Below are 27610 nucleotides of genomic sequence, written 5' to 3' on the forward strand. Positions count from 1 at the left end.
ATTTGTATCAACTGCCTTTACTACGGAGTGGCGGTGCCAAGAGATAATGGGGTTGGGTGGTCAGCTCCTTTCTCCAAGTATGTAAATATATTTATATATTTTTTTCTGTCTAAGTTATCTTCTGAATTAATTAACACCATATCACCAGAATATGTTAATGTACAAAGTGGTCCATAAGTTAGTTGACAAAAATGCATCATTATGTAAACGATCTCGCGAACACGTTTCATTTCGTGGCCTTGGTTTGACAAGGTTGTAACTAACAAAATTGGTAAAAATGTGTTTTTCATTTGTAATCATTCTTCATAATATTGTCTAGCTTATAAATACATTTCAGAACCATTTGTTGAAAAATGAACTAACTAGCAATGTGACAGAGTTCTATCTGATGACTTTTGAAAATATTTATTTAGCTGCAAGCTGCTACTATTCTCTCGTAAAGATCCAGGAATTTAATTTGTGTTATGCACAGCTAACCATGATATCATATTTTATTTGTAATTTTCATGGCGTATTGATAAATATATGAGTAATGTGTGATTGAAAACAAATATCATTATAACGTAGGCTACATTTTTTTTTTTCTGTAAGAAACAGCTATCAGCATAATAAAAGTGGGATATCAGAGTTCTGACGATATGTTCTGTGATGACTACCCTGATGATTACATTCCTCCTCCTCCATCTGATAATGAAGATTATGAAGAAACATCCCCAAGGACGCCGTTACTATGTGTAATCAGCCTAACTTCTGTCATAACATATGGTCTACAATGCAATTTGTGAGGTTTAGTAAGATATTACAAATTAACACTCTGCATTGAAGAATGTATAATTTTACAGTCAATTAACTTTCAAAGAATGTGGTTTCTTTACCATTAAATTGTCTGCTTATCGTATATGCCAGAAATAAGATAAAATAGAGGTCTAAATGAGAAGGAAACAGAGTGAAGTTGACCACAAAGTTAATTGAAATTTAAGTGTTTTTTAATGGATAGGAAGAAACGGACAAACAGACTGCGTTTAAAAAGAAGACTTGACTTCAGTAATAAATTTTCAACATCTCAACAAATTTCTTCAATTAGGTGACGTACTGTTTCACAGACTTATAATACCAACAATAGCATTTCGATGGACTAATATTTACACAATGAAGAAAGTTTTACGTATGCAGGACGGCCAAACAATACGTAAGACGATATTTATATTCAATTCCTTCGTTTTCCAATTAGACTCTTTTTCTACGTGTTCACAACATTTACACATCCCCATTACTTAAAATATATATTTTTTTATGAATAATAAATTTGATGACTACCTCCACTTCCAAGAAACTGCTTCTTAATCCAATATTTTTAATTGTGTAATAAATTATTTGTTTAGTTTAAAAATATAAATATAAACAACATAAAATATGTATATAAATACATTTAAATAATATAAGTGACATTGGAATTATAATAGACCTAATAACAACAAAAATACATATGTAACTATTAATTTCAGAAAAAAACAAGAAAATATACCAAAAAAAGAAGGTAAGTACAGAAAATAGTGTCTAATCCGCAGTCATGGAAATGTAGTATTCGAAGTAGACATCCTCCACATATAACATCAAGTGAGACTGGCCTTTCATGAAGAGTGATATAACAGAGATCTGATTGTTTTCACAAAATACAATTTTAATTTCTGTAATTTATTTAATGTCAATTGTTATTCAATTATAAATTAAAAGAGAACAATTTTTTTCATAGTTTAAATGTTTTATGTAATGAATAATACTGTTTTAAGTAGTGAATAAAATAGTTTGACAAAGTTCTATCAGCACTTAGAACCTTGTCTCACACTGAAAATTTATTAAGGAAGGAAAAAGTTCTAACCGCAAAATTAAATATTCCAAATGAAATGAATAAGTGGTCAAAATAGGCTATGAAAGTATGTAACTGTAATCTCAGTGCTTTAAGATGCCATATGTAACATTTCGTAAGTATAAGAAACTAAATGTTCATATTACAATAAATTGAAACGTTGAAGCTATGTATCTCAAAAGTATGGATAAAGCAGTTAGAACCTTTTTAAACCAAGGCCACGATTTACAAACGTAAGGCATACAAATAACATCTATTACAAAAATACTGCAAAGATGATATTATGATATATAATAAATTCAGAAACACAAATGATGTCAGAAATGTTTTTGTGAGACCAGATTTTCGAATTCAGAGTGAATATGTTCTTTTAAATGTTCCATGTCACGAATTTTCACTCAATAAACTCAATCTTTTAGTATTCTCCACACTCAAAAGTAAGATCTGGCGACCGAAGAGGTAATTCAATGGCACCACGTCTGCCAATTCATTCGTAAAACATTTCATTCAAAAAGTTCCTCTCAATCAGTCCATCTTGTTGCCATATTAACTTCTCCCAAAATAGTTGCAGACTTTCAATGAGTGGACTGTTTTCCAGTCATAGCAACACTTCATGAAGCATTTCGAGATAATTTTTAGAGTTAATAATATTCCTGTTAAAAAGGAAAGGGTCCAATGAGCCCACCAGCAAAAATTTAAGCCCAGTCACACTAGAAGCTTTTAATTCTGTATGCATCACCGAATGTGAATTTTCAGAATCCTAGTAAACACTCATGGCTACTTCCGTCATTGACTTCTAGCAGAATGTGGTGCCCACAAGTGGCGAGGTTACACGTTAAAGTACAAAGTGTCCAACATGCCCGACTGTCCAACAGACCCTAATTTACCCTATCTTGTTTTTGCTTCCTTTTCGAGATAAAAATTGTTTTATATGAAACATTTCATAGTGTGTTTTGGGAAAGCCATTGATTTAACTCCCAATATGCTTAATCAATGTAAGAGAGCAGGATAATATGATAATAAATGAAGAAATTTTAGTTTTTCCCTTGAACTATGAAGAAATTTGATCCAAACAAATGTAACAATGTAAAATTCCTTTTCAGAACGAAAAGTTACATTTGTTCGGATCAAATTACTGCACATTTAAAGAACAAAACTAAAATTATTTCAGTCATTTATTATCATAATGCATTGCTCTCTTAAACTGGGAATTAAATCAATGGCTTTCCTAAAACATGCAATGAAATGTTTCATATTAAACCATTTTTGTTTCGAAAAGGAAGCAAGAACGAGAAAAATGGTATTATTTTAACTTTTTTGTTTGAAATGTCTCAAAGAATAACACCCTGAAATTAATGACATTACTTACGCATCACTCTGTATAGGCCTACTTGAACGAGGAAGATCTGCTGCTGACCCAGTCTGTTCACACTTATTCAACTTGTGAATATCTTTTCGAGATGGAGGTGCGGTGTTTGGGAAACGTCCCACAAATAATTCAATGTCATTATAATAATTGTGATCGTGTATGCACAATTCTGAAGTGCAAAAACACGCTCTTCCATAAATAACTTTCTATTCATTGTACACTTATTCACTAATTCAACTCTATCAGTGCTTTTTGATAACCACCGCTCAACCTCAAATAGCTACTGCTCTAGCCAAATAGCTACTATGCTAGTCAATGAAGAGGAGAATAACTCCTAGTGTCAACTGACTTATTGGCTACAAAGTATTTACATTTTATTAGTTTGTATTCAGACGTACTTAATACATTCTGTATTCTGTTCCATTCTCAGATTTTATTCATGTAACCACTAAATAATGTGGACAACACTGTCGGCTCCTTTTTTAATTTCGCATGTGACATTTTGTTTTTCGTTTTTATTTTGATGTTTACTAATTTATCGTTGTGAATTGTTAGGTGAAGTAGGTGGCCTTCAATTTTAAAAACTTACTAACTTATGAAATAAATATAATGTCTAGAATTTAGTGTAATGACAAGTTCAATATAAAGGGTGTAACTAAAATATTTGTACAAACTCGGAGATGAGTTCTAATAATAGAAAAATTATTGCATTCAGTGACAAAAACACAGACGACATACTTGAAACTGAACAATGCATTTATAATGGCACGTTATGAATTGTAATAAATCTTAGTTCAATTGTTTATCTACTCACAATTCACAACAAATGCTCAATAGGCCTACTATACGAGTATGTTCTTCCTGATTCAATGCACACAGCAACACATCAGATCATGGACTGTAGCACCCATTCAAAGACCCCAGGACGGCTGCGTATGGTTTCGCATGCATCTACAATGTGTTCTTGAAACGTTTCTTCATTATTTGCATAAACTCGGACTTTTAAGTGTCCCCACACGTAAAAGTCTGCTCGATTGAGGTTAGATCAACGTGCGGCTCTCGGGACAACTTATCCATTTGTCATGACTAGTGTTGAGAATAATTATATGCACTAAAAATCCTAAAACATGCAAGCAAATATGCACTTATAGTACCGAAAAAAGCACTTATACTGTATATGCATTAAACGCTGAAAAGCCGGCAAAATTATCATAGGATTCGAGTAAAAACAAAACACTTGCCATATAATGGAAAATATTCAAATTATTGGGCATAAAGAAAAACACAGTCACTGTAATTTCTTATTCAGTGTCTTATTGGCTACTGCTAATTTAATTAAATCCAATTTGATACAGACAATTCATTTTTAGTCATGACTGCATGAAACTTTGTAATATAATAATCTTTTCCACGTTTTCAGAATCTAACTTGTTTCTCCTGTCCTTAAAAATAAATTTGTGCATAGAAAAAGTTATTTCTATAACACATGAAGAGAGGGGACAAAACATTTTCTCGGCAAAATTTATTCAGAACTCTTTTATTTGACTTGCGGAATATGTACAAAGTACGGTACTGTAATGGAGCGGAAAACACTTTTCTTTTTAGGTTACTCAAGAGAAAGTGGCAGACCAACGTATTAGTCTAATACATCACAATACCTTCTATACAAAGAACTTCAAACCAAACACACTCATTTCAGTCGCCCCCTGTCAACTATACCATAATACACACCTTACAGTCGTAAATTTGTATGCATCTGAAGTCTTATTAGTGTAACTTGTTGCTAATTGGCGATGTATGCAATGGAGGGGTAAAGAAACTGGCCACCCTAGCTCATTATCTCCTGGCCTAGTTGCCCCGTAAGTAGTGCCTTTTATTGGTATTAGCCTACTTGTGAGGTTCAGACATGTCTTCGGACAGTTGACTAAACAACAACAACAAAGTCGTATCAACTAACTAGATAAAATGAAAATTATTGCTTTCCGCTGTATTTTAGTAGTTTGTACGTATTTAAGTTAAATCACGGAGTTCTGAATCAATTTTGTAGAGGAAACGCGCCGTCAGCTGAAGTAAATAATTAATAGCAACATACAGATATGAATGAGTACGTCTCGGATAATCTGGCTAAAATGTGCTGGAACCCCGACATTCATAAACCACATAGTGGATCTTATTACCAGAGACACAGTCTTTAGAAGTTTCGGAAGAGTGTTTACGATGAACGCCCTGCAATTATTGACTGTGAGACATTGTGATAAAACATGTGGACCTACAAAACAGTCACAGTAGGAGCCCAAACATTGATCCTGAACTGATACTGAAGTCTAGCCCGAATTGTACAGATGTTAGTTGTGAAAATTTATTCTCCAACTCTATCAAATATTTCCTCATCTGTAAGGCACCGACGAGACAAACAACGGACTTAGCGGTTTGCTGAACGAACCATGGATAAAAGCTTCCACATGGTAATAATAATTATCAGGGTAGACATTGAATACGTTAAGACTAGCTGTTCTTGAAGCAACCTTCATAGGATCATATGACACTGGAAATGTTGCCGTCAATTGTCTTGTGCGGATACCTGGATCTTCAGCAACATGCTCTCGAATACGCTCTTCCGGCCAAGTGTACAACCGACACTAGGTCTTCCTTCATTCGCCATTTGATGTAGTACTGATCCTGTCTCCGCAACTCGATGGTACATTGCAGAAAATGTTTGATGATTCGGCTGCTGCAAGTCTGGCAACATCTGATCAGCAGTGCAGCCCTGTGTTCACTACCTTCACCGTGACCTCAGAAGAAAACATGTCTGCCTGTAAATTTATTTACACATGTCACTTTCAGCGTGCGTACATCGGCATGTAGATTTGTCTTATTGATAACATCAATTGAATGGGTTGAAATATATTGCATTGCACTTCGAAACTAGAACGTTAAATGTAATATTTCGATTACAACTCACAAATGGGATATTTACGGACGTGTTTTGTATGATCTTTTTATGTTTGATGTGGAAAACTCATCCTCGAAATCCGTACAGCATTTTAGCTTCACATATCAGATAGTTTCAGTGCTTTCGCAGATTTAAAGAAGAACATTTTAATTTCTCCCTTACAAGTGATTAAAAGAATGACCATTGCTCTTCTGCTTAGCATGACGTTGATACGGAATTTTGCAATTGTCGGTCATGAATTCAAATAATTATGATCTGAAATGTTCTCTCTGTAAGATGCAAGACTACTTGTTACATTCAAGAACTCAGACAGAGTTTGTAGTATTCCTTAATTGGAGTCATCTATTGTATATTATGTTTACCAGTCTCGCGTCGTAGCATCGTGGTATAAGGCAGTTTCTCAACCGCCGGGCCATGGCCTGGTACCGAGCCCTGACATCAATTATAGCCGGGTCGCAAGATATCATCCTGGAATTTGTCATTTCACTTTTCTAAGCTTTTCCACGAATATTTTATAGCGGAAATATTCTTAGACGAATACCAGTAATTTTCATGAGTGTCGAAAAACGCAAATCCAGATCCTCTTTATCCAAACTTACAGGACATATCAATTACATTTCTTCTTTGGTTTTCCATCACATATCTTTGTAAAACTGCATTTTCTGTCATGGCTGTGCTTAAAACGAAACAGAGAAACTGCCTGCAACTTTCTGTCACCGTTTGGCTAACACTTCAATTCATCTCATAAATAACAAGCTAACGGACAGAAAACAGCAACAAAAGGCTCACTAGCCTCGCTAAATCCTTAAAAATTCTCAGGTGTAATAAGTATAGTTCTCAAAAAGAGTTTTGCATATTGTGATTGACTGTAGTTTCTGTAATCAGTACTAACTGCCATTTACAATACAAGTTACAAAGGACGTCCAAAAGTACAAAAAAAAAAAAAAAAAAAAAAACCTTCTATCTTACTGTTTTAAGCAAGCAGAAAACAAACAGCATAAAACTGAAACTGCGAGTTTTGTACAAAAGATAAAAACACTTTTCTGACAGTTTATTTGCATTTTCCTGGAACTTCAATGGGATGTCTGGCCACCTCGAGCTCGGAGACATGCCCGAACACGACTGGGCATGCTGTGCACCAGTTGATCCAAATCGTTCTGGGGCAGATTGTTCCACTCCCCAATGGCAGCTTCAATTAGTTATTGGCGGTTAACAGGAGGGTTTTCATGATCAAATATAACCTTCTTCAATTGTGCCAGGGATGTTCAATACAGTTCATATCTTCAGAACACGCCGCCACTCCATTCTAAGAATGTCACACCTTTCCAGACACTCGTTTATCAGTTCTGCTGTATGGAAACGAGTATTATCATCCACTAGTATAAAGCCTTCAACCACAGTATCAGCAAAACCTGTAACCGCAGATTCGAGAATCCTATCTCAGAATACCTGAGCAGTCATTTGGATCTGGATGGCAATGAGGATGTACCCCAAAACATGACGGAGCCTTCATTGTGATGATAGGGTTCCAGTATCACACAATCACTAACGCTTTCATGAGCTTTCCTCCAAACACGAATACTTTTGTTTTATGGATGGAAACTTATGGAGACTTCATCAGAAAACAGCGTACGATTTCATTCTTCCCAGCGCCATTCCCTACAATTTGTTGCCCACCTTATTCATGCTGCCCTGTGTTGTGATTTGAATGGAGCTTCCCACAAGCGCCTCATTGATTGAAGGTCTACGACTCTATGTCATGCAGTCAATTTCGAACAGTCTGAGTCAGAACTGTAGCTCCTCAGAGCGACTGCCTTCATATCCCTTCTATCCCACCCACCTTTTCTATCAGTGTGGTCATAGCGTTATAGTTGCGCTCGGCTATATTAATATTCATTCTCGCGGCGGCAGGTACACAATACACGTACTGCAGTTTGAAGAGAACTGGAACATGGAAAAATCTAAACTCGTGAAGAAATACTACTTCCAAAGGAAATGGGAATATAATTATTATTTTGTTGTTGAATACAAAAGAATTGCTTGTTTACTGTATCCCATCCAATTTATTTATATTCGTCATTTCAATATTAAACGACATTTCAACAAAGCCCATATTAAAAATTATGGACTAGACAAACTTTCGGGTAAGTTCATTATTACGAACTGTAGCCTATATGGATTATTTATTTATATACTGTTAAATTAAGGACATCACTCGTTGTGTTCATTTTATATTGAAATGAATAGTGACATTTATATTAATTTTCAAGGTTCATTACTGAAATGCTACAAATTTATGTTTCCGTAGATGATGAGAGGAGAAAAGTTTTGGAAAATCTAAAGCAGACTAGGTACAAATAAATCTCAAAGAAACTACCGACAGAAAATCTAGCATAATCGTAAACCTTGAAACGACATAACGCATTATAAATACAATTACTTTATACAATCCATTTTTAAAAATCACATGCCGCCACTGATGGATATTCTACACGCAAAGAATGTCAACAACGCTGAAGTCGATCATTCCCAATAGAAGTGGAGTGAGGCTGACGTCGTATTTCCCCTACTTACGGGTTCTACAGGCCTAGTCTATGTTGACACATTCACTCCAGTAGCCCTGAATAAATCATGACACAAAGTGGTCGCCGTGGTCGGCATACGACGCCCAAAAGCCGTATATACCTGTCCTGTATGTTTCTTGTTTTATGTGGTTGTCCCTGCCGTTGTCTGCCAGATACTGTTTTAATATCTCTGTACTTCAGCGGTCGTCAGCACAGAGCACCCTCGGACTAGCGTCTCATACCCGAGCATAAGACATTGCACTGGCGTGCATCCGTGGCTGCTGGCGGGTATGCTTTCTATATCTCCCTTCTGCACGACGGATCATATTACGTTCCACTGTACCCATTTCAGCGAGTGCTGACGATCACTGCTGTACTTTTTCCACAGTCTGGAAACGTCATTTGGATGCATTCCTACAAGAGCGGCGACATCCACTTGTCGTATACGTTCTTCCAGTTACATTCTAATCCGGTCCACAGCTTGAATAGGTACTCCTATCATGTTTACTGTGCACTGAATGCTGTATTCACTCTTACTAAGCGTACAGGCGAATCTGATAAAAACGCTGGGCTGAACAAACCCTCCCCATGGGCAAGATTATGAATCTTTACTCTGTTCCAAGCAACATACCTTTCATAAATTGCACTAAGAGCAACCATATGTAAACATATGTAAACATTGACGTAGCATAACATCAAATATGCAAAACTTTTTGAGCACTGTAAAAAATAACAGAACTTACTTACTTACTTACTTACTTACTTACTTACTTACTTACTTACTGGCTTTTAAGGAACCCGGAGGTTCATTGCCGCCCTCACATAAGCCCGCCATTGGTCCCTATCCTGAGCAAGATTAATCCATTCTCTATCATCATATCCCACTTCCCTCAAATCCATTTCAATATTATCTTCCCATCTACGTCTCGGCCTCCCTAAAGGCCTTTTTCCCTCCGCCCTCCCAACGAACACTCTATATGCATTTCTGGATTCGCCCATACGTGCTACATGCCCTGCCCATCTCAAACGTCTGGATTTAATGTTCCTAATTATGTCAGGTGAAGAATACAATGCGTACAGTTCTGTGTTGTGTAACTTTCTCCATTCTCCTGTAACTTCATTCCTCTTAGTCCCAAATATTTTCCTAAGAACCTTATTCTCAAACACACTTAACCTATATTCCTCTCTCAAAGTGAGAGTCCAAGTTTCACAACCATAAAGAACAATCGGTAATATAACTGTTTTATAAATTCTAACTTTCAAATTTTCTGACAGCAGACTGGGTGATAAAAGCTTCTCAACCGAATAATAACAGGCATTTCCCATATTTATTCTGCGTTTAATTTCCTACCGATTATCATTTATATTTGTTACTGTTGCTCCAAGATATTTTAACTTCTCCACCTCTTCAAAAGATAAATTTACAATTTTTATATTTCCATTTCGTACAATATTCTCGTCACGAGACATAATCATATACTTTGTCTTTTTGGGATTTACTTCCAAACCTATCTTTTTACTTGCTTCCAGTAAAATTCCGGTGTTTTCCCTAATCGTTTGTGGATTTTCGCCTAACATATTCACGTCATCCGCATAGACAAGAAGCTGATGTAACCCGTTCAATTCCAAACCCTCTCTGTTATCCTGGACTTTCCTAATGGCATACTCTAGAGCAAAGTTAAAAAGTAAAGGTGATAGTGCATCTCCTTGCTTTAGCCCACAGTGAATTGGAAACGATCTGACAGAAATTGACCTATACGGACTCTGCTGTACGTTTCACTGAGACACATTTTAATTAATCGAACTAGTTTCTTGGCAATATCAAATTCAATAAGAATATCATATAAAACTTCTCTCTTAACCGAGTCATATGCCTTTTTTGAAATCTATGAATAACTGATGTACTGTACCCTTATACTCCCATTTTTCCTCCATTATCTGTCGAATACAAAAAATCTGACCAATAGTGGATCTATTACGCCTAAAACCACACTGATGATCCCCAATAATTTCATCTACATATGGAGTTAATCTTCTCAAAAGAATATTGGACAAAATTTTGTACGTCAACAAAAGTGATATTCCTCGAAAGTTACTACAGTTAGTCTTGTCCCCCTTCTTAAAGATAGGTACGATTATGGACTCCTTGCATTAAAAAATAACATAAACTAAACATAAAGGTTAACTTTTTCAATAACTTATGTTTATTGCCGTGTGAATGTGCTGCGTTTTTAAATTCATAATATTAATCAGTATCGGGACATTTTATATATAGGCCTAAAATTGCATACATTTCATAAAATATATTTGTCGTATGTATGTGTGATAAGTGTTTTGCCGACATATTGATATCCTTCTCCTGCTTCTCCTACTCAGCCGACTTCTGTGGCGAGTTACAGTGTATAATCATTCTTCCCGTTACCTTTTCTTTTTCAAAGAAATATAATTAAAATCAATTTAATTATACAATGATCATGATCAATGTTATCAATTCTTGTTGTGTCAAGCTTTTTGATAGAAAGGAATGTCAGTGAAAATTAGCATAAATTAATTGATGTTTGATTGAAGAAACTACAACATGCTACAAAATGTCATTAGTCCACTGATTGATAATGAATTAAATGATTTTTTGTCAACATGTCACACCGTTTCCGTAATGAACTAATACTCTTTAAGTATATTTATTTTCTCCTTATATTTATCATTTGGTAACTCTGTTTTCTGTTGTAACTATTGTAAATAGACCTCTTCTTTTTCGTTTATTGCCTGTTATGTTTGTTTATTTCAAATCCTCATTCCTTTATTACTTCTTTTTTTTTTTTGCCCAGTACTTCACACACTAATACGCAAAACATGATTATCAATATTTTGTTAGTTAAATGTATTAACTTTAAAAACAATTGGAAAGGTATTTACGAGTAATTTTGTTGGGACCGGGCCCTCATCTTATAATTAGAAAAAGAATTTACTGGCCACGGTCTCTCAAAGGTTGAGAAGTACTGGTTTAAGGCATCCTGCCTAGGATTCGCATTCCAGAATGCGCATGGTTCGAATCATCACGGGGGAAGACATTTTCTCATGAAATTTCGGCCGGTGTATGGGGCCGGTGCTCACTCAGCATCATGATGCATTTGGGGAGCTACGATAGACAACGAAATTCGGTTACGAAAGCCAGCTGTAACAGCTGGGGAGGATTCTCGTATTAACCATACGATACCTCCATTCTGATTGGATGATCATTCACCTCTGCTTCGGTATGTGGGCGTGAGACCAGCAGCTGGTTGGTCGGTCTGGGCCCTTAAAGGTCTGTAGCGCCACGGATACCAAGTCCAATCACTTCCCTTCTATAGTAGACTAATTGCGTATTAGGCCTATTATTCAGGGAGGTCTACAGACAACCTACACATGGTTATCACATTAAACGACTTTCAAATTATATTTTGTATAATTTAATAAAACACAAAGGACTATGAAATGTATTTCATAAATCACTTCCCATACAATTTTGAGACACAAAGGACTGTGATTTATTTTCTAATCATCGCCTGTACAATTTCATGAGATGCAAGGACTATGAAAAGTGTTTTCTAAATCATCGCCCATGCAATTTTATGAGATACAAAGGACTATAAAACATGGTAAGCTACCCATTTAAAAAGTATATTCGAGTCTTGTACGTATTAGAAGAAGAAAGAAACTAGCGGAGTAGCTAAAAAATAACACCAATGATTCTCAACCGGAGGGCCACGCTGTGGGGTTCGCAAAGCAGTTAATGGGAGCCCCGAACAAAATAATAATAATAATAATAATAATAATAATAATAATAATAATAATAATTTTAAATGTGTGTCTAATGCCTACCCACTTCATTTAACGTGATTCGGGTTCCACATACTGCGAATAGATGGCAGGACTGTAACTCGTTTTCAAGTTGCATACCACTTCGGCGGGCCACGTTATGCATGATGTGTATCTGTAAAGAGTTATGTCGTGTACTAGGTGAGTGTATGTATAAGTGTTCGTCTAAGTGTAATGTAGAGAATGGGTGAGGATGATGATGAAGGTGAGGAAGGGAGAAGGGGAAACCCGGTGCCGACACTTAGCCTACTCCTGTCGAATAGCACCAAGGCTTAACGTCTCCATCCGACAGACGAATCATTATCAACAGTGACATAATATGTTATAATATATTATATTATGCCTTCTCTTCATATGCACTGCGGAGAGATTTGAGATTTAACCCAGGCATATTGGTGCACAATCTACTGATTAGAAGTTGTGCATCGCCATCTCTCCTCATAATTTTAAATGTTGTTCTATGAAAATTTAAACATACGATTTTTACATAAAATAAGAACATAATTTAATTGCTTTGTTTTTAAAATGTATACAGAATTTTATATTACTCTGTTTTACATTCTGCTTCAGTTTCTCAGCCTTCTGGATGAGGCCTCCTTTTCTCACAGTACTTCACCTTGGCCTTAGGTGTAGGATGTAGAATACGGTAGTTTGAAATGTGGTATAGGCCTATTTTGAAAGCATTACAGCGATCTAAATGGATTAGGATTAAGTAATTAGGATATTATTAGTCTAATGAATGTAGGTCTGGAGTAACTTGTAATGTATTTGAAATTGTTTAACAATATTATATTAAATTTAAAACTTACAATAATAATTATTGTTTTGTTCGCGGTCCTTATTAAGGGAGGAGATGGACGAAACTCTGGACATTCGAGGGAAAAAAAATCGAATTTGCAGGAAAAAATAATTATTGACCTTTCATTTATATGCTAGCCAATTTTAGCAACAAATAGTAGGCCTACTCAAAATTCATGGTTTAGTTATATTTCACAATTACAGATAGGTTCTCGTGACTGAACATTTGAAAGTCATTTCTCCACACTTTTATTTTTGATGCATTAAGTCACATTCAAATACTGTACTATAGACTCGCAACAAATTTCATGCTAGGAAGTAAAATTTTACTGTAATTTATGTTCTGGAAAGTAAGGTTAACAAAACAACATAGCCTTTTTTTATTCATTTAGTGTTCTGCCCAATGGCAGATCTTTCACTGCAAACCCAGCATTCTCCAACCTTTCCTATTTTCTGCTTTCTTCTTTGTCTCCGCATATGATCTATTTATCTTAATGTCGTCTATCATCTGGTATCTCCTTCTGCCCCGAACTCTTCTTCCGTTCACAATTCCTTCCAGTGCATTCTTCAGTAGGCAGTTTCTTCTCAGCCAGTGACCCAGCCAATTCCTTTTCCTCTTCCTGATCAGTTTTAGCATCATTCTTTCTTCACCCACTCTTTCCAATACTACTTCATTTCTTATTCTGTCTGTCCACTTCACACGTTGCATTCTTCTCCATATCCACATTTCAAATGCTTCTATTCGCTTCTCTTCACTTCGTCGTAATGTCCATGTTTCTGTCCCATACAATGCCAAACTCCATGCAAAGCACTTCACAAGTCTCTTCCTTACTTCTTTTTCCAGAGGTCGGCAGAAGATGCTCTTTTTTCTAGTAAAAGCTTCCTTGGCCATTGATATCCTCCTTTTGACTTCCTGGCAGCAGCTCATGTTACTGCTTGTAGTACATCCCAAGTATCTGAAGCGGTTCACATACTCTAATGCCTAATTTAGAATTCGCAAGTTTACCTTCTTTATTTTCCTTCCTATAACCATGCTCTTCGTCTTATTTTCATTTATCTTCACCCATACTGCTCACAGCTGTCATTTAGCTCGTGTAGCATATCCCTTAGTATCATCTCCTCTTCTGCTAACAAAGCCATATTATCAGCAAATCTTATGCACTTTATTCTTCCTCCTCCTACTATCACTCCTCCCATATTCTGAAAACAGTTATTTACTAAATTCTTCAAGTACATGTTGAAACAGGGTAGGTAATAAAGGACATCCTTAACGTACTCCTCTCCAAATTTCACTTCCTTCTGACATTTCTTCTCCTATCCTGATTTTGTCTCGTTGTTTCATATAAAGATTACTGAACAGCCTTCTCTTTTTCCAATCCACACCTATTTTCTTTAGAATTCTGTCAAAAGCCTTTTCTAGGTCCACACATACCACATTCATAAACTAAATATTTTTTAAAGTATAAAATAAAATATATTATCCGGACACTATAGAAATTACTTTTTGAAACTGACTTTCAGATCACGCACATTCAAAATTCAAATTATGGCCTGTTGTTAAATTATATGCATGTTAAAGATGCTGTACAAATCTTTCATGTCTGTAACTTATATTTTGTGGGAGTAGATACATTTTGAAAATGTCAAAAATTAAAAAAAATAAGTAATAACCCAAAAAGTAGGCAATTACAATGATATCAATAAAACTTTGGGACATTAATACTAATAATAAGAGGTTGCTGTAAAAAATAGTATAATAATACCTCGCTTAAAAAATGTAGAAAATATTAATGTCACCCATTTCATCCCTTAACTGCTCTTTGGTCCCCCGGTTGATAATCACTGTTCTCTTCTACATCTTAAGCCAATTGGAAACACTGACTTAATTGTAGCAAGTATGACTCGTCCTCCGAAGAAAGTGTTGTAACGTAAGTTCGAATCCCGTTTCATCTGATTACTTGCTTGGACTTTTCTGTGGTGTTTTTCTACTGTAAGGCGAATGTCAGATAATTATAAGTTATAATGAATCCTGTGTCTCATCTCGCTAGCACCACGCTAGTCTACATAACAACGTAATTGATGGATAAATATAAAAAATAAACAACTAAAAATAGATAAGGAAAAGATATAACGTACAGTAAAAGGAATATGGAAAGAGAATAGAAGAAAAATAATATTATATGAAATATAGACAAGGACAAAAAGAAGACAGTGCCCGATCAATCTTGGGAAAAAAGAATCTTATACGAAATAGACAAGGAAGAAACTAAGATACAGTGTCTGAACATTAGTGGAAGAAATAGACGAAAATTATACGAAAATAATATAGATATGGGAGAAATGAAGATAAAGTCCGAACATTATAGGAAGAAAGAGTAGAAAATTACACGAAATATAAACAAGGAAGAAATGAAGACAGTGTCCTTACATTCTTCGAAAAAAAAATACGAAAATTATAGGAAATATAGACACAGAAGAAATGAAGACTGTGTCCGAACATTCTTAGAAGAAAGAAAAGATCATTATATGAAATATAGACAAAGAAAAATGAATAGCATTCTTGACAGAAAGAGAAGAAAATTATATGAAATATAGACAAGGGAAGAAATGAAGATCGTGTCCGAACATTCTTGGAAGAAAGAGATTTAATTATACGAAATATAGTCAGGAAAGAAATGAAGACAATGTCCGAACATTCTTGGAAGAAAGATAAGAAAATTGTATGAAATATAGACAAGAAAGAAATGAAGATAGTGTCCGAGCATACTTGGAAGAAAGAGAAGAAAATTATTCGAATATGGGGGGGGGGGAAGGTAGTGCTGGAACATTCTTCGAAGAAAGAGAAGAAAATTTATATATATATATATATATATATATATATATATATATATATATATAAGAAAGAAATGAAGATGGTGTCCGAACAGGATTGGAAGAAAGATAAGAAAATTTTACGAAATATGGGCAAGAAAGAAGTTTGGAATGGAAATACAAGAAAAGACGGTCTCTGAACTTTCGGGTCTGAAATTTAACAGACGTGATTCCTGGGTGTAAATAGTGAATTATACTACTATACTTTGAAGTCTAGCCGCCGGAGACTGTCCTTGGGTGGTTTGCGTGCAATTAAGATTACAAACACCTTTCTCTACAGGCGCGGCCCGTTTCCTGCAGTTACACAAGACAACTTCACATTCCTCCGTGTGATATACGTAGATAGTCTCCACAGAAAACACAGTTTAACGTATACGTTGACTGAATGAGTCTGTATTCCATTACATAAATATCAATAATTCGTAAAACTTTGCTACATATTCATGCAATTTTAATTGTTTATATTCTAGTACAGAATCATCTAGTATATTTTAAAGGGTTTGTCCCCCCGCCGTCGCGTTCCATTCGTGTGAGAATTCTGAATTAGCAGTAGTGGACATTTACAAGTGGTCAGAATGGCACCAGAACATCATTCTGAACAGAGAAGAAATACAAGTTCATGTAGATTTCGCTGTATGAGCGTTGGTGGAATCGCGTTGAAAAAATGCTTGATTCCGTCTCATCTTGGCCAACTCTTGGAAAAAGATAGGCAAAATCAGATTTATATACATAAATAGACATTAATTTTGTTTCTTGAAAAAAAAAAAGACGGTTCTACTATTATTTTGATGCCCACCATGCACCAACTTCCTCATCACGTAGGAGAACCGCGTGAATAATGTCTGATTTTTCAGTTTACCAGTAGCGGTGAGTTTGTTGGGCAAGCTACTTAATGGATTTTTAAGAGTATTTTCCAAGCAATGGGCGATGTGAATGAAACTTGGTAACTGCTTTTATTAGAAATTTTTAAGCAAATGTTTTTGTTTTACCGAATAAAGTTAAAGTCAATACCTTTGCTGAAGGAACAAATGCCAGATTATTTCCAGCAAAGACTAAATTTCAACAAGGGGGTTAAGATTTTCCAGCATTTACCCTACTTAAAATAGAGTTAATAAAAACAATGTTCTGTTCAGTTCTTCTAGCAACTGCTTTCAAATTTGCTCCTATCCATGCTATAATTTTATTTTCACAATAGTTTATTTGCTAAAAAAAATGGCTGCTATTACTGGAAATAAGAGCTTGCAAGAATTACACAGACCAGGTTATCACTCATCACTGTGATTATAATCAATTATTCAGGTTTACAGAGGGCCATTTTGAGTGGCTAACTGAATATTTTCTTGGACAGAGGGAGAGCGTTAACCTCGAAACACAGAATGGAAATCTTTCTTGTTTTTTTTTTTTTTTTTTTTAAGTGATCCAGGATATCAGGTTGAAGTAGAAAAATACATTGATGTTCACTGTACAATAGTCTACAAAACAGTGTCCTGAAAGTTATGGGAAAAGCAAATATTTGGAAAAAATTTCCGAAGACTATCAATTAAATAAACACTGGAAAGTTAGCACGGGCGCAGAGAGATATTTTAGTTTTGGCAATTGAGATTTATTAAGTAGTATTTCATATTTATCCTGCAGAGAAATGAATTGCAGTTCAATACTGTTTTTGTTTGAAAAAATATCACTTTCATGTTAATCTTTTGAAGACGTGAGAAAGAAAAAAAAATAGGATTACAACAATTTACTTGGAATGATTTTTAATGTCTTTTTTTTAGGATTTAATACATTAGATCATGCAAACAAGAAGAAACTAATATTTTTCCTGATTCTGCGTATAATCATTACCAAAACTTTATTCACTTCAAAAAAGGGAGCTGCTAATGCTAGTTCTGAATGCTAAAACACAAATACAATTGCTGAAATTTAATACTAGGCCTACTAGCAAATGCTTAGGTTTTATCCACATGACTCAATATCATCCAACGTTTCTTCCGTCAACATCTTTTTTTCTGCATTTCTTATCTGTAATATAGCGATTTCAGTCTCCAAAAATTTACGTAATTTACTGATTCTTTGTCTGTTTCACGAACTGGAACCTTCACAGCAGGAACTCTTTCTGCAAGTAATCTCCCAACTTGACAGGAGGACTCTGCACGCAAGAATCGTATATGAACACAAGAAGTTCTAAGGAAAACCTAAACTCAGCCATATTATACACTTTTTAAAGAAATACTGCGCTCTGAATACACACACGCTTTGTTACAACTGACTGACTCAGACTGGCTGAGAACACGCCGCACGTGTGTGATGTAGTTTGACCTGGACGTGCTAGGAACCGGGCTTACTATCACGGCAGAGAATTCAGTTACCTCCCCAAATTACCCCGCTGGAATTCGAGTAGTTTCGCGTTCTCCGCAAGGAATTCGAATTCTCTGTAGGAATTAACCGGTATCCAGTGCCGAATTTAGCCTAGGCAACCTAGGCAGTTGCCTAGGGTGGCAATTCCGGGGGGGGGGGGTTCTCTCTCTCTCTCTTTTTTTTTTTTTTTTACAGTCAAATTCGTTTTTAAAACACTTGTTGGTAAATCTTTTCTGAAATTTATTCTTGAACACCTTGTGGAAGTAGGATATTGTTTTGCTATCGCATTGTCACAGTGAGAGTAAAAGGAAAGTGTGCAGCTGCATAATTATATTCTGTTACCGGTATCACGTTATTATACTATGAAAATGCTTAAATTTAACTCTTGTATAACAAGAATGCATTATTGAAAATCAAATTGCATGTGTGTTTATTATTTATCGCTACGAATAGTAACCACAACTCTCAGTTACATTTTCAATATAGGCCTAATATGTCGTCAACAATACTATTTAATCATAGTGCACTATATCATTCGATATGAAAGGTTTATTCCGCAAACAGTTGGAGTTTATTTTTCTATCTACTTTATACTTTCTATCGAAGTAAAAAATACTCGTAATAATTACACCACCAACAAAATCAATGCTTAGAAATAAACCACAGCTTGTCTTTCACAAATCAATTTTGTTTCAACAACGAATAAGTCTGAATATGTTTCTTTCCATCGAGTCTAATTCGTCAGATCGACTTGATGACATCATCAATGCTTTGCTTTCTCTGTGAAGAAAGTGCGAATAAAAACTTTGTAATTCACAACAGTAATTTATTGTTTTCTGAATTGTAACATTTCATTTAAAACTTATTCAAATTGAACTTGACCTGTATAATAGCTGCTTATAAATTGTTTGTGGGGGTTGGGGGGCTGCAAATTTTAGCACTACCTAGGGGGCGGTACTATACCTAAATCCGGCCCTGCCGGTATCGAGAAACCCCGCGCGCTGCCCACGTTACTCAGACACTCAGCAGAATGACGTTTAGAGGTTATACTTCACTGTTTAATTCATTTTAGTCGTAAAATAAGTATATGCGCCACGCGTTTAGTTACTGCAAATTAAATATTTGCATATGCGTCATGTATTTACTCATTAGAGCCTATATGTAAGCTACTAATGATGCGCTGTCATATATCAAAGCTGTAAATTCTACAGAACTCTTAGGAAAATAGGGAATTTATTTGAAATATCGTAAACAAAACAATATTTCGGTATTTACGATAGTTTTAACAGAGGAAATGCGTCATAAAATTCTGCATTGCATGAACACAGTTCCATATATGAGTGCCAGATGTCCTCTAGTGAAGTTTTAGCCTACCAAAGAACGTTAGATGATGAAAAAAATAAATTTCTCTTAAAAAGCACAGTAATCAATCAATGATCGCAGAAATTTACATTGTATTTCTCTTGTATTTCAAATTCTGCGCACCTCAACCCCAAGTTATCTGTCGTCTCGTCTTGTGTATTTATGCTCCAACCATAACCTAAATACTCGATCACAGATCACCGGTACATTGAGTATACCTCATCATAACACTTCCCGATACTCTTCGTCATTCACTGTTTCAATTTCTCGTCATTGGAACTCTCTACCTCATACCTTAAGAGGCTGTCAGATATTTACTAATTTCAAAACCGATTGTCAGCTAGACTGCTTAGACTGTGAGCTTTCCTAAAATATAATTTGTTCTAATATATTATTTTTATTTTTAATATACACTGGCGGGCAAAAAATTCGGGACACTTAAATTTTACTTTGTAAATTATTTAATAGGTTACCAATATGTTTTAAATAGTGATTAATACGATCATAATCTTAAAAAAAATGAAAATGAAAATCACTTCATAACACCAACAATATGCTCATTTGTTCGCGTAGGCTTCCGCTGCTGGTGTACATGGTGTGTGGAAGCCCTGAAGCTTATCCACACACCAATAATGCCCATTGTTGTTATACTCTGCATAAGTAAAATTTTGTTCAAATCAAGATTGTGATGTTACTGTTGGTATTTGTTGGTAGTGTGAAGTCATATCATTTTCGTTTTAAGTCTATATTACGTTTATAATCGTATAATTAAATTAATCACCATTTAAAACATATTGGTGACATATTAAATACAAAGTAAAATTCAAGTGTCCCAAATTTTTTGTCCGCCAGTGTATACATTTTTTTTTTATTATTTTAACAATTACTTCGATTCACAATACTGTCACTGTTTCATTCTTAGAATAACATGTAACTAAACTTGTTTTCATTTTGTTATTATTATTATTATTATTATTATTATTATTATTATTATTATTACACTGGTCAACATGATTTTTGTCTCACGAATACCAATAGTTATAGTTAATGCAGTTTTTTTTATCGTGTTTTCAAATATGCCTTCGGAATTTCTCCATCATCCACAGTTTTTTTTTTATTTCAACTTTAATTTAGTAAAATAAACGTTTTTTCGTCAATTTGTCAAATATCAAATAAAAACTTCTAGAGCATTATAAATATGATGGAACCAGTTGTACCGTTGCTACTGTTGTACAGGTTCAGACATATAGAGACATGTACAGACCACAGTCTGCTGAATACGCATCGACAGACATGTACAGGTATGCACAAACGTGAACTAGTGTAGTACGCATTCATCAGAACGATGCCAGTTGTGAGATAGCAATGAACCAATAAACACGTCATTGTGAGTGCTTTGTGTGTTTGAATTATTGTGTATTACATATTTTAATTAGTCGTTTGTTACAAAATGCCTGGAATTTGTTTAATCATCCTAACAACTTTTGTTATATAGGCTATGTGGTGAAGTGACGCTCAAGTCCCAAAGGCGAAACCTTACTCCATTAGTGAAAAAGTATTATGAACTTTATTTTGGGTGTAAAGTGGGGGACCAAACAAGGGTCTAAACAAGGGTCTGGGCCCCACATATGTGTTGTTTATCGTGTTCTAGGCTTCTCACTGCATGTAAGAATGGCACACGTCACGTGCCATTTGCTATCCCTATGATTTGGAGGGAACCCAAAGATCACTCCTCTGACTGTTATTTCTGCTTAACATACATTAAAGGGATTACGTCAAAATCAGTGGTGTACCCTAACTTGCAATCTGCAATGAGACCAGTTCCACACTGCGAAGAATTGCCCATACCAAAGCCTCCAGAACATGTGACATTAGATGAAGAAAGCTCAGATTCTGATGGAAGTAAGAAAGAAAAAGAAACAGAGTTCGGTGATACAACTTTTGAACAAAGCTGTTCATCTGAGTCTCATGTATTGACTCAAGAAAATCTTAACGATCTCATACGAGATTTAAAGTTATCCAAAACACAGTGTCAAATGCTTGCTTCCCGGCTAAAAGAATGGAATCTTCTTCAAATAATACAAAGATATGTAATATCGTAATCGTCATTCTCAATTTAAAGACTATTTTTCTGAAGAAAATGGCTTAGTGTTTTGTAATGACATTTTTTCTCTTATGGAGACATTTGGTATTGAACATAACCTAACAGAATGGCGCTTGTTCATTGATTCCTCTAAAGTTAGTTTAAAAGCTGTGCTTCTGCATAATGGTAATAAATTCCCGTCAGTACCTGTGGCTCACTCTGCTAGTATGAAAGAAACATACGAAAACTTTAAATTTATATTTGAAAAGCTTCAATATGGAGTGTATGAATGGAATATTTGTGGTGATTTGAAGGTAATTGCACTTATCCTTGGTCTGCAGCTTGGTTACACAAAGTACTGTTGTACAGAAAAAAACATTACATTAGAAAAGCATGGCCTAAACGCGAATCATTCATTCCTGGATAGAAAAATGTGAAACATGACGCATTGTGTAATCCTAAAAATGTGTATCTACCTCCGTTACATATCAAACTAGGATTAATGAATAATTTCGTCAAAGCCATGCACAATACTCCTGGTTTCATGTACTTGAAACAGAAGTTTCCTAAAATTAGTACCTAAAGCAAAAATTAAAGAAGGAATATTTGTGGGTCCACAAATACGATCACTAATGCATTAATGGAATATGGTGCTGCATGTTGGGGTCCTTACAGATTAGAACATATTAAGACACTGGAAAAGATTCAAAAACGGGCTCTCGAGTGTTGTCGGAAAAATTCACCATTAAAATGGGACACACTCGCGGACAGGAGAACGCGAATTCGATTATGCGCATTGTTCAAAACATACAGAGGTGAGCCTGCCTGGAGAGAAATAATAAAATAGGTTGCAGCCGCCAAATTACTCTTCAAGGAACGACCACTCATATAAATTGAGGGAAAGAAGGCAGAGGACGGACATGGGAAAGTTTTCTTTTCTCAATCGTACTATCAGGGACTGGAATGCTTTACCTGCAGACTTACTAAAGGCTTTACAACAAACAAAAATTTATTTAAAAATAGGCTTAAGGACTTTACTAATAGATGGTAATTATACACAGTATTTAAAGGGTGTAAATGATATGTTGTTATTGAAGTGTTGTATCAGTGACGAATTACGTTGTGTCAGTGAAGTGTGTTGTGTCAGTGAAGTGTGTAGTGTAAGCGAAACGTGTTCCTGTCAGTGAAGCTTTATAGTTTATAGTGGCAGTGCAAAGTATTTGAACAGTGAAATGTTTTTGAAGTGTTAGTGAAATCAGGACAAAATCAGTGAAATGTGTCGTAGTTCCAGTGCAGTGAGTGAGTTGACAGCGAAATGAGTGTAATGTTGAAAGGTACTTGTGCAGATATGAACATATCATACTCGTGGGTTTTAGTTCGATCTTAGGTTTAAGATACAAATTAGATTTATTTCAAATGTTATTTTAAGTGATCGTTTCATTTAATTTGGGATATTCCCTGTTGTTGTTGTTGTTGTTATTATTGTTATTATTATTATTATTATTATTATTATTATTATTATTATTATTATAAATTATTGTTAGTATTAATTATTAGTATTATTATTAATTGTATTTTTAATTAATAAGTTTATTATTGTCATTATTGAGTGTAATTAGTTACCACTGCCACCGGGTACATACCCATTGCAGTGTGAATAAATATATACATACATGATGAAAAGTTTGAGAAACTATTGAATCCACTGGAGAAAGCAGCTAGGCAAGCATTCAAAAAAGTTACTCACAGTTTTTTGGGAAATCGAAAGGCGGAAAATTACCGTGATATTCTCAACGATCTTATAGGGTAAGATTGCTATCAATGGGCCGGTTCCTTCGATGAGTCGGCTCCATTTCTCCATAGGTATTGACAATAGGCACGCTCTGGTGGCTGTTTAGTGTACTTCGTGTTGCCAAAGTGTCGCCATATTAGTTGTGAGTTGCTCGACGCAGACACAAAGTAGCAGTGAAAGAAGGTAAGATTTTCACGTTATTCTTATAATTTACTAATGTAATGAAGGAAGCATTTCTGTCAAATATTAATCCTGTATAAATTTCTACAGACAGTGTCTGAAAGTACGATGAATTCTCGTTATTTAGTCATATTTACATTATAAATTGTTACTGTGAACGGAGACAAAGTCATGTTAAACGATGCAGTGCTGGTTGCCTTCAATGAGCCACTCCGAGTTGCTATGAATGGGCTAGTGGCCTAATGATGGAAACCGTACCCGCACGCACTTTCGTAACTACTGTTTCGAATTAGTTAACAAAGAGCCGTGCTAGCTGATTTAATACCTGTATAATGTAAACGAATGATTAGTTATATATGCATATATTATAAATATGTATGTTTTCTTTCCTAGATGCCGTCAAAAATGAAATATGGTCAATGGCAGGAACATGATATGAGTCGTGCTTTAGCTGCAGTACGAAATGGTGACATGGGTGTCAATGAGGCTGTCAGAACATATAGTGTGCCTACAGTAACATTACAAAAACATTTAGCGGACTAGAATTGTTTTGCTGTTGAACATAAAAGAATTATAGACAACATAGCTGATCATCTCGCAGAAGTGGAAAATGAACTTGTTGCTCATGTTCTCAAACTTGAGGAATTTATGTTGGTATTACACCAAAGGAACAGCGCTTGCTAGCTTTTGATATAGCAGAAAGGAACGAAATCCCTCGTAGATTCAGTAAAGAAAAGAGAATCGCCGGAAAGAAATGATTTTATGAACTAATGAGGAGACATCCCGAACTTAACTTGCGTCAACCAGAGTTGACCTGTTTTGCTCGAACTAAGGAGTTTAATAAAGAAAAGGTAAATCACTTTTTTGACACCTACCAGAAAATTGTTGATGAAAACCAGCTCGATTCAACGCAAGTATTCAACATGGATGAGACAGGTTTATCAACTGTGTAAAAGAAACCTAGAAAGGTGCTTGCCTTCAAAGGTGAATGAGCGGTAGGTTCGACAGCTAGTGGAGAAAGAGGTTCCACCACTACTCCAGTTTGCTGCACAAGTGCTGCGTGTCAGTATGTTCCACCAATGATCATCTACAAATATTCGCTTTCTGTGAAAAGGTTAGAAGATGGAACTGCAGCGGAAACAATTTTTGCTTATAATCCTGACAGTGGATACATTAACAAAGATGTATTTGTGAGGTGGTTAAGGCATTTTATCGACACTGTCCGTCCTTCAAAGGAAAGAGAAGTCTTGCTTTTTCTCGATGGATATTCAACTCACACCAGAAATCTCGATGCTCTATATATTGCTCTAGAGAATGGAGTCATTATGCTGGCACTTCCAGGACACACTACTCATAGGTTGCAGCCACTGGACGTGTCGTTTTTTAAGCATTTGAGTAGGCAAACCTGAAGTTGTTATCCAATTTCATATTCCACGACTGTTTGGTAAAGCATATGGACTGGCGGCAACAGTAGGGACTGCAGTGAATGAATTTGCAAAAAAAGGAGTTTCACCAGTCAACAGGGATGTGTTCCAAGATTGCCATTTTGTGGCAGCAATGCAGTTTGAAACAGATGATGGTCCCGTTATGGAAGCTTCTACAATTGAGCCTGTCAATGAGGAAATTCCAGAACCAAATAGCCCTAATACCGTGATTCCAGAAGAAGGAGCAATAGCATATGGAAGTCAAGATAATTTAGAATCTCTTCCAGCTGATGCAGCAACATTGGCACCAAAATTTGCAAGTTTCCTTGGGTGAAATCTATCCTATACCAAGCAAAATTTCTCTCGGAAGAAATGCAAATAGAGCTCAGAAAATGACAGTGATCACGAGCAGTCCGTACAAGCAGAGACTGAAAGAGGTAAAAAGCAAACACTTAAAAGGAGACGTCTTGAAAATTCTGCACCTGAGAAGTCAGCTAAAACCAAACTCTCGTTTTCTTCAAATGGTTCAACGAGGTGTAATTCTAACAAGGAGTCGTGGTATTGCGGCATCTGTTGCAATGACATAAAAGAAGATATAATTCACTGTCTGTCATGCAACGAGTGGGTTCATGAGAATTGTGCTGATGTTACAAAAGGAACCAAAGTGTCCTATTACGAAAACCGTGACAAAAGTTTGACAATATTTTATAAAAGTTTTGTTTTGTCTCATCTTAGCTGCTATAAACAAAACTGAATTCATGGTTTTTCATTCCACGTTCTTTTTCAAGTTTTTCAGTTTTTTATTTGGTCAGCCAAAGAGAGAAGAAGTGTACAGTTTAACTGGCTTAACAATACGTAATAGTGTTTATAGTCTAATACTTCAATTGTCTTGGTATGTTTTGTTTTGACTGTATATAAATAAATTGTTGTTTTGTTTGATTAGCCCTTAACTTTGGTTATTTGAAATGTTTTAGTTCTGTTTAATCACACTATAGAACAAATAGGGCCTAAAGTGATTTCTTTTTATTTCTGTAAGATCGTAAATCATTTGAGATAGAAATGCTGGAAGTCTTAGCCTCATTACAAACTAATAATGATGTATTTCGTTTTCTTGTGTTAATGAAATGTCTGAAGATTTTTTAAGTACCCTAGTGGTCTTGCTTGGCTTCGAATACACGTTCTGTGGTTCCACATGCCAACACACTACTCCTATTAATATGTTTTGTATTGACATTTTTTTAGATGTGGGTTGTCATTTAACAATACTATTCTGTAGCCCATTCATGGAAACTACCTGGCCCAAAGAAGGAAACGAGTCTCCTTCATTGGGCCGATGATGCTTATTTTTGTTTTCCAAGTACTTCATTAACATCGAATACTTATACCTTCCATTTGTAGTGTAGTGAAAAGGAAATAAACATTATTTTATCCGCGGATATTATATAAGATTTCTTTTAAGAGGCCCGTTGGTAGCAACCTTACAATAACATCTTATAAACATTTGGATTGTAATAACATATTCTTAAAAGTACACTTCCTGCACTCTCACCTAGATTTCTTCCCGGAAAATCTTGGCGCAATGAGTGATGAGCATGGGGGACACTTTCATCAGGAGATTTCAGCTATGGAAAAGAGGTATCAAGGCAAATGGACTCATAATATGATGGCCGATTATTGTTGAACCATCATGAGGGATGCTCCACAGGCGAAATATAGCAGAAAATTGTCATTTCTTACTTTCTAGGTGAGTCAGAATGTTTGAATATTGTGTAGTTAAGAATGTAGAAAATATTTAAGTGTTTGAAATTATAAACACCTGTCTCTCGGAAGTCATGCGTGATGGGGAAAAACCGATATCTTATTTTAATTCAGGAGAAAAAATGCTATCAGAATCACATATTTTTCTTCCTGAGACAAAAAAAAATTGTTATTATTATTATTATTATTATTATTATTATTATTATTATTGTTCTGTATTTCTGCCATTTTTATATTTGCTATTGTTCTTATACCGGTTGAGTGGAAGAGAAGGCTTTATGGCTTTAACTTTGTCAGAATAAATAAATAAATAAATAAATAAATAAATAAATAATAAATAATATTGATATGCCTTAAGTGGGGTGAATTTTCGATG

The 27610-nt window shown here is 35.3% G+C and overlaps 1 protein-coding gene across 1 annotated transcript in view; it reads right to left on the reverse strand.

The window, feature by feature from the left end:
• The window catches only part of LOC138705785 (serine-rich adhesin for platelets-like), a 462846-nt gene that overhangs the window by 29358 nt on the left and 405878 nt on the right, over window positions 1–27610 (reverse strand). The window lies entirely within an intron of this gene.

This window comes from Periplaneta americana, chromosome 9 (assembly GCF_040183065.1).
Source record: "Periplaneta americana isolate PAMFEO1 chromosome 9, P.americana_PAMFEO1_priV1, whole genome shotgun sequence".
Classification (NCBI taxonomy): domain Eukaryota; kingdom Metazoa; phylum Arthropoda; class Insecta; order Blattodea; family Blattidae; genus Periplaneta; species Periplaneta americana.